Genomic DNA, 8,386 nt, shown 5'->3' on the forward strand with positions numbered 1-8,386 from the left:
CTGCTCTGAGAGCGATCCTCACTGGTGACTTGAGCCATCCCTGGGCCATCTGGGGAACCCTCAGCCTCTGTCAGAGTCTCAATGCTGATTGACGGAGCGGGGATCTAGTGAAGGGAGGAGACTCAGGACTTTGTTATTCTCTTTTAAGGCCCAGCAAATAAGCCAGAACCAATCATCCGCTTGGTGAATTGTTCTCCTGCCTTCTCGACATTGATTGTCTCTGAGCCGGTCCTGGTTCTGGTGCTTCTACAACACTTGCTGAATAATCACTCTGAATGGCGGTTGGTCTGTAGCTCATTCGAGGTCACTTTGTTCTGATCATTCAGTGTGTGAAACTCCAGACTGATGGTTAATTTGAAAGTCAGGACACCTGAGATGTAAGACAAGGCCCTTTGCCTTTCTCAACCTTCGTTTCTCCCTCTGTCGGTTGGGGATAACAAGCCTCTCACACCTGCCTCCTGGTGGGGGGAGGCTGCGGAGCTGTGGGGACCCATATGAGAAGGTCACTAGTAGCAATGCAGCATAGGAGGTGTCCTATCGGGTTGAGTCATTGCAGATTATGATGTAGTTCAGCAGACCCCTGTTTTCCCAATATTGCATTATGCAGCTTTCCATGTTAACCAAACCACCAGTGCACGCAGGTGCAGGAGTTGGCGAGTTCTGCGGGGGATTAGAAAAATTAGACAGGAGCACACAATACGGAATGAATACTGAATGGCTTCCCCTCTGGACCCTGCAGAAGAGGCTCTGTTGACTCCATCAGGGAGTCTGCCACAGCTCAGATTTCCTTAGCAGTTTTGTTGCATCAGCTACTCGTTGGCACAATCCTGCTTACCCTTGATCATCACAAACTTCCAGACAGGGCTTTCTTACATATGGAGTCCAATAAAATTACCATATGCTCCAGTGGTGAACATGATCTTCTCCAGCAAATCCTAGCATGATTCCTGTCAGCCACGGAAGCACCCTTCAGCAAACAAAAATGAGGCAATGATAGCATGTCCCCCACTTCTTTTCCTTTTCCTAGTCCACTGTACACATAGAAAGAATGTTCCTCCTCCTCCACCAGCAGCTTTAATATAAAATCATTTTATTACACTTCACTTTGAATTGCTTTTAGGTTTATTTTTATTTCCTTAGCAAAAGTAAAAATTAACCAGAATTAACCTCTCACATAAACCTAGGGCAGTCATCCCAAGCCTATTCCCCATACTTATTGCTGGGTTCAGCCTAGCAGGCTCACTAGTGAAATAGAACTCCCTCACTGTCTCCAACTTAGTCTCTTGGGGAAACTTATGTAGTTCCAGATCTTGTGGATCTGGGCCTGGAGAAAGTGCTCTGTGGCTCATGAGGCTACAGAACGGTTGATGCCAAGATCAGATGAATGGTTCGCTGGAAGGAGCTGGTTGTCATAATGTCTAGAGGCCTTCTCAGGCACAGATGGCTCTATTGAATGATGATTTACAATTTTACCTTGAGCTTATCACAGAGATTCTGAATGTAACATGGCTCATCTGTGTGTTTCCCAACTCTGAGACTTCCAGGAAACTGCAGTGCAGTTAATAGGCCCTGTTGGGAGAGAAAGGGCCTGTCCTTTTCATCTCCTTCTCTTGCCTGCTCTGCTCATCTTCTTCAGAATGCAGAAGACCGGCATTGTGGCCTGATTCCTAATCTCCTCTCCCAGGAGGGATTCCAGTCTACAATCAAACTCTGCAGCAAGTCACTGGGAGCAGAATGCTAACCATTCTCTTTGTCAGCTGATTAACGTCTGACAAATTTCCAAAAGCTGTGAAGCACCCAATAGAGGTAGCTTCCTTGCAGCATCACAGTATGGTCTCAGAGTTTGGTGGCACAGACACATTGTCAAGGCAGTGGATGGGCTAGGAGTGGGAACAGGAGGACAAGAGCAGGACATTCATTTAAAGCTAACAATCCATCCAGGGCCAGATGAAGAAAATTTCCCATATCGCCTAAGCAGCAAGGAGGTTTGCGGGAAGCTCCCACTGATTCACTCTTCAAACCTTAATAGTCTCTGCACTTAAAATTCACTGTATATTCGCTGGCCTCCATCCCAGGGCTACCATTCACTACAATGAACATTAAGAGCTTGTAAGGTAACTCCTCCTCTTCATGTGCCAGTATATTTATGCCTGTATCTGTAATTTTCACTCCATGCATATGAAGAAGTGGGCTTTTTAATCCGCGAAAGTTTATGCCCAAATTAATCGGTTAGTCTTTAAGGTGCCACCAGACTCCTTGTTGTTTCTGATAACTGAGAGCTAAAGAATATGTTCAGCACAGTTACTACTGGAAGTTGCTCAACGTTACTGTTCCTGGAACCATTGTTGGCTGCAGAGCAGGGCCGCCCAGAGGATTCCGGGGGCCTGGGGTCTTCGGCGGCGGGGGGCCCCACTTCGGTGGTAATTTGGCGGCGGGGGCCCTTCCGTTCCGGGACCCACTGTGCCCCGAAGACCCGCGGCGGGGGGCCCCCTGCCACCGAAGCGGGACCCGCCTCTGAAGTGCAGCAGGTGTACCGACACATTGCGAAACCCTCGCGTGTTGCTACTAGTTGCAGTTTCTGCCACACAACGTAACCGTCTGGGCTCCTGCTCAGGACTTGCTGCCGCCTGGTCCATGGGGTTGCGAATCAGGAGGGACAGGGTTTGTGGTCGAAAACACTCACATTCTGCTTCCTCCTGGCTAATGTGCCAAATTGACCTATTGCAGGGGTCTGGGGGGGTTCTGCGTTTTCATTTATTTTTAAATGAAGCTTCTTAAGCATTTTAAAAACCTTATTTTCTTTATATACAACAAAAGTTTAGTTATATATTATAGCCATAAAAAGAGACCTTCTAAAAATATTAAAATGTATTACTGGCATGCAAAACCTTAAATCAGAGAGACTAAATGAAGACTCGGCACAGCTCTTCTGAAAGGTTGCCGAACCCTGATCTTTTGGATGCTTGAGGCACGCTCTTTCACTTTTTTGGGCTGTTGCTGGGTGATGGTTGGTGCCAATGGGCTGTCACTGCCTGGAGGTGGTGCTGCTGTTGCCCAGGGCTGGGTGGGGAGCTGGGCTCTGGGGGGTGCCCGGCTCACAGGGGCTGGGCTCAGGACTGTGAGGAGATGGGGTCGGAGGTTGTCTGGCTCAGAGGGGCTCGCCTCAGAGCTGGGGGTCTGGGGTGGGGGGATGGGGTCGGAGGGTGCCCCCCTCTGCGCCGCGGGGCCCCGCGGGGGGGGTCTGGGCTGGGGGGGTGGGGGGGGGGGGTGTCTGGATCAGAGGGGCTGGGCTCAGAACTAGGGGTCAGGGCTGTGGGGGAAATGGGGTCAGGGAGGTGTCCGGATCAGAGGGGCTGGGCTCGGAGCTGGGGGTCAGGGCTGTGGGGGAAATGGGGTGAGGGGGGTGTCTGGATCAGAGGGGCTGGGATCGGAGCTGGGGGTCAGGGCTGTGCGGGGAATGGGGTGAGGGGGTGTCCGGATCAGAGGGCTGGGCTCGGAGCTGGGGTCAGGGCTGTGGGGGGAATGGGGTGAGGGGGGTGTCCGGATCAGAGGGGCTGGGCTCGGAGCTGGGGGTCAGGGCTGTGGGGGAAATAGGGTTAGGGGGGTGTCTGGATCAGAAGGGCTGGGCTCGGAGCTGGGGGTCAGGGCTGTGGGGGGAATGGGGTCAGGGGGGTGTCTGGATCAGAGGGGCTGGGCTTGGAGCTGGGGGTCAGGGCTGGGCTAGGGGTCGGGGGGTGCCTGACAAACACCTCCCTGAGACCCCCCCAATCCAACCCCCCTTCCCTGGCCCCTGACCGCCCCCTCCCTGCCACCTGAGTGTCCCTGGGACTCCCTGCCCCTTAGCCACCCCCCCTCCCCGGCTGCTCACCCGCGGCTCACCGCGCGGCAGCCGCATGGCTCCGGACCGGGCTGAGCTCTTCCCGGCTCAGAGCCGCGTGGGGAGGGGGCGGGGCCGCCAGCTCCAGGCTGAGCTCAGCTGCCTCCACTCGGCCCGGAGCTTGTAGCCCCGCCCCCTGACCACGCGGCTCTGAGCAGGGCGGGGAAGGGGCGGGGCGGGGCTCCGCCCCCCCAGCCAAACTACTGCTGCGCTGTTTAGGACCCGGGGAACAAGCGGAGGAGGAGCGGCCCGTCTTCTGCAGCCAGGGGGGGCCGCGCTACCGGTAAGGGGCCATCCCTCCCCAAGCGGAGCCGGGAGCGCGGCCCTGCCCGGCTGCAGGGGACGGGCCGCTCCTCGGCTTGCAGCGGCAGGATGAGCTGGGGCCCCAGCCTCAGCCTTTTGCCGCCCCCTATATTTTGCCGCCCTAGGCAGCAGTTTGGTTTGCTGGTGCCTAGAGCCGCCCCTGGATAGCATAACTCTAGATTTATACAGTTACTCTATCGAGCAAGCTAGCTAGCTATCGGAGCAAACCAGGCACCTGAATACATACAACATCGTTAAATATCAGTAAAGATGCTCAGCAGACACCTACAATGACGGTATAATTTTTCTCAGCAGAGAAAGCGAGGCTTTCAGAGTAAACAGGTGTGTTAATGTTTTGCATGGATAGCAACACATCAAAGGAAAGATCTTTAACAAATTGTTTCAATTGAGTTTACATAGGTGATAAAGATTGGAAACACACATGCAAGTCTACATGCAAAGTAAACACATAACGATAGGTTCCAAAGTTTAGCCTCCTCTCTTGAAGGACAGACAGAAAATCCATTAATGTTCTTCGCCCCTTTCTCTTCAGCAGCACTCCACTTCCCCTTGCACCTCCAGAATTCAGGTAGAAACTGTTGGGAAGGAAGGAAGCAAAACTTTCTTTCCCCTTAATTGTTCAGCGCTGTTCCAACATTTTCAAGGGTGACGAGACATTACTGTACCTGTCGCCTATGGTGACGTCTCACTAATGTGGGACAGCCCGAGAAGAGGTTCTCTGAGACATTTTTGGTGGAGATGCCCGAAATAGATGTGGCTCTGAACAGAAACATCTAAAAGGGTTTTGTCACCAAAATAGAGTATGGCTGACAAAGCAGCCGGGAAGAGTTCAGCGACTGCCTCAGGACAATAGTTCATGTGTGGCAGTGAATATTTCTATGTGTTGCAATAGTAGTATTAATAGCCTCTACTGTTACTTCGTAAAGAATTATAACGCATCACCTCTTTTCTATGTTCTGCACCCCGCGGATCCACCGACGGAGCGGGATCCAAGCTCCTCTGCCCGGCGCACGACCGGCCCTAGGCACCCGCTCCCCGGGCCGGTTATTTGGTGGCATTTTTCTAGTCCATTTTTCATAGCGCTCGAAAAATAAACTACTTCACCGGAGCTTTTTCCAAAGCCTCAAAACTCGAGGCAACAGCACCCTCTGCTGGTTCCTAGGAAAAACTCTCTCTGTCACGCCATAAGCCTGGCTAGAGCAGGGCTCGGCACCCTTTCAGAAGTGGTGTGCTCAGTCTTCATTTAGTCACTCTAATTTGAGGTTTCGCCTGCCGGAAATACAAATCAACGATTTCAAGAGGTCTCTTTCGTGATGTTTAAAATGTGTAACTAAACTATTGTTGTATGTATAGTAAATAAGGTTTCTAAAATGTTTAAGATGCTTCACATAAATTGAAATAAAAAAGGAGAGCAACCCCACGCCAGGGATTGGTGGCGCGGAAAGGGCAGCGTGAGTGCCACTGAAAATCAGCTCATGTGCAGCCTTCGGCATACGTGCCATAGGTTGCCTACCCCCGGCTAATTGTAATTCATACAGCCCCTGTTTTCCTGATAGCATTACTCAAGAGTTATACAGTTACTCTATCTAGCAATCTAGCTAGCTAGCTATCGATACAGACAGGCACCTGAATACATAAGCCATCATTAACTATCAAAAAAATACTCATTAACCTAAACTCCAAAAAGAGAAATGAAAACATAAAGGAGCCAAACAGTTTCCCCCTACCATGCAGTCCTTCATCATTTAAATCAATTTATGTGACTGACACAACCTTAGCTTTGCAACATCCTTCTGTTCTCCAATGGAGATAAGCTATGGGAGAGAGAGTATTGATTTTAAATAGAGATTTCAAACACTCATGCAAATAAAGATTTCAAACACTCATGCAATTCTACATGCAAAGTAAATACATAACGAGAGGTTCCAAAGTTTAGCCTCCTCTCTTGAAGGCTGTACGGAAAAATCTTTTAATTTTCTTCTCCTCTGCGAAATGTATTGAGGAGATGCAAGAAATAGATGGGGTTATGAAGAGAGACAAGTAAAAGGGATTTGTCACCAAAATAGAGTATGGCTGAGAAAGCAGCCGCGGAGAGTTCAGAGAGCGCCTCTGTGTGGCAGTGAATATTTCAATGCGTTGCTGTAGTAGTGTTTATAGCCTGCACTGTTACTTCGGACAGAATTACAATGGATCAACTCTTTTGTAAAGTCTTTTGTATGTTCTGGACCACGCGGACCTGCCGATGGCGAGAAGCCGCGGGCTTGCGGCATTTCAGCTGCGGTCTTGCGGCGCTCCGGGCCGCGGCCACGCTCCCCCGGCTGGCGCGCGACCGGCCCAGCGTTCACACTCCCCGGGCCGGTAATTTCCTCCCATTTTTCTAGTCCATTTTCATGGTTTTCGGCCACTCTAGAGACAGAGATTAGCCAACTACCTAAAGTTTAAGGTTTCCACATGAGGGATCTATCTATCTATCTATCTATCTATCTATCTAATCATGAACACTAATAAGCAGCATTATTTTTCTTGTTTAAGCATTTCTAACGGAACTTCCCCTGTTTCACTGACAAGTATCAGAGGGGTTGCCGCGTTAGTCTGGATCTGTAAAAGCAGCAGGGAGTCTTGTGGCACCTTATAGACTTATGCGCTTTCGTTGGTGAACACCCACTTCGTCGGATGCATGTTTCACTGACAACATTTCTCAAGCTTTATACAGGTTACACCATCTCTCGGTCTATAGCTATATCCATCTAACTAATCTATCTATCGTCGATGGATCCATCGATCTAACTAATCACGAACACTGATAAGAAGCATAAATTTTTCTTCTTTAATCAGTTCCATTGTAACTGCCCGTTTTCCTGATAGCATAACTCTAGATTTTTACAGTTACTCTATCGAGCAAGCTAGCTAGCTATCGGAGCAGAGCAGGCACCTGAATACATACAACATCGTTAAATATCAGTAAAGATGCTCAGCAGACACCTACAATGACGGTATAATTTTTCTCAGCAGAGAAAGCGAGGCTTTCAGAATGAACAGGTGTGTTAATGTGATAAAGATTTCAACAAACATGCAAGTCTACATGCAAAGTAAACACATAACGATAGGTTCCAAAGTTTAGCCTCCTCTCTTGAAGGACAGACAGAAAATCCATTAATGTTCTTCTCCCCTTTTTCTTAAGCAACACTCCACTTCCCTTTGCACCTCCAGAGTTCAGGTAGAAACTCTTGGGAAGGAAGGAAGTAAAACTTTCCTTCCCCTTAATTCTTCAGGGTTGTTCCAACATGGTCAAGGGTGACGAGACATTACTGTACCTGTCGCCTATGGTGAGGGCTCACTAATGTGGGACAGCCCGAGAAGAGGGTCTCTGAGACATTTTTGGTGGAGATGCCCGAAATAGATGTGTCTCTATGGAGAGACAACTAAAAGGGTTTTGTCACCAAAATAGAGAATGGCTGACAAAGCAGCCGGGAAGAGTTCAGCGACTGCCTGAGGACAATAGTCCATGTGTGGCAGTGAATATTTCAATGCGTTGCTATAGTAGTATTTATAGCCTGCACTGTTACTTCGTAAAGAATTATAACGCATCACATCTTGTCTATGTTCGGCACCCCGCGGATTCACCGACGGAGCGGGATCCGCGCTCCTCTGCCCGGCGCACGACCGGCCCTAGGCACCCGCTCCGCCGGTGATTTTGTGGCCTTTTTCTAGTCCATTTTTCATAGCGCTCTTGAAAAATAAACTACTTCACCAGAGCTTTTTCAAATGCCTCAAAACTCGAGGCAACAGCAGGCTCTGTTGGTTACTAGGAAAAACTCTCTCTGTCTCGCAATAAGCCTGGCTAGAGCAGGGCTCGGCATCCTTTCAGAAGTGGTGTGCTTAGAAAGTGTTGTCTAGCAGTGCTTTGCACTGAACGTCTCCTTTTTAGGAATTTTCACAAACGGAGCTCTTCCAAGTAGCCAGCAGTGGAACCTAATAGCATTTTTAGCGTGTTTCCAGGAGGAATTCATGCCTACGAGTGATTTCGAATGAATTGCTCAGGTATAGCTTTTTTCACAGCGTATCTCGGTCATGTCGTTGCTGTTCATCCGAATAGCAAGTTTAGGATAGGAACAGGAAGAATTCTTGCTTACCAATGATGTGGAATCCTTTTTCATGTTTAGCTGCTTTGAAATCGTACCTCTG

Source organism: Mauremys reevesii, linkage group 17 (assembly GCF_016161935.1).
Source record: "Mauremys reevesii isolate NIE-2019 linkage group 17, ASM1616193v1, whole genome shotgun sequence".
In the NCBI taxonomy this organism is placed as follows: Eukaryota; Metazoa; Chordata; order Testudines; family Geoemydidae; genus Mauremys; species Mauremys reevesii.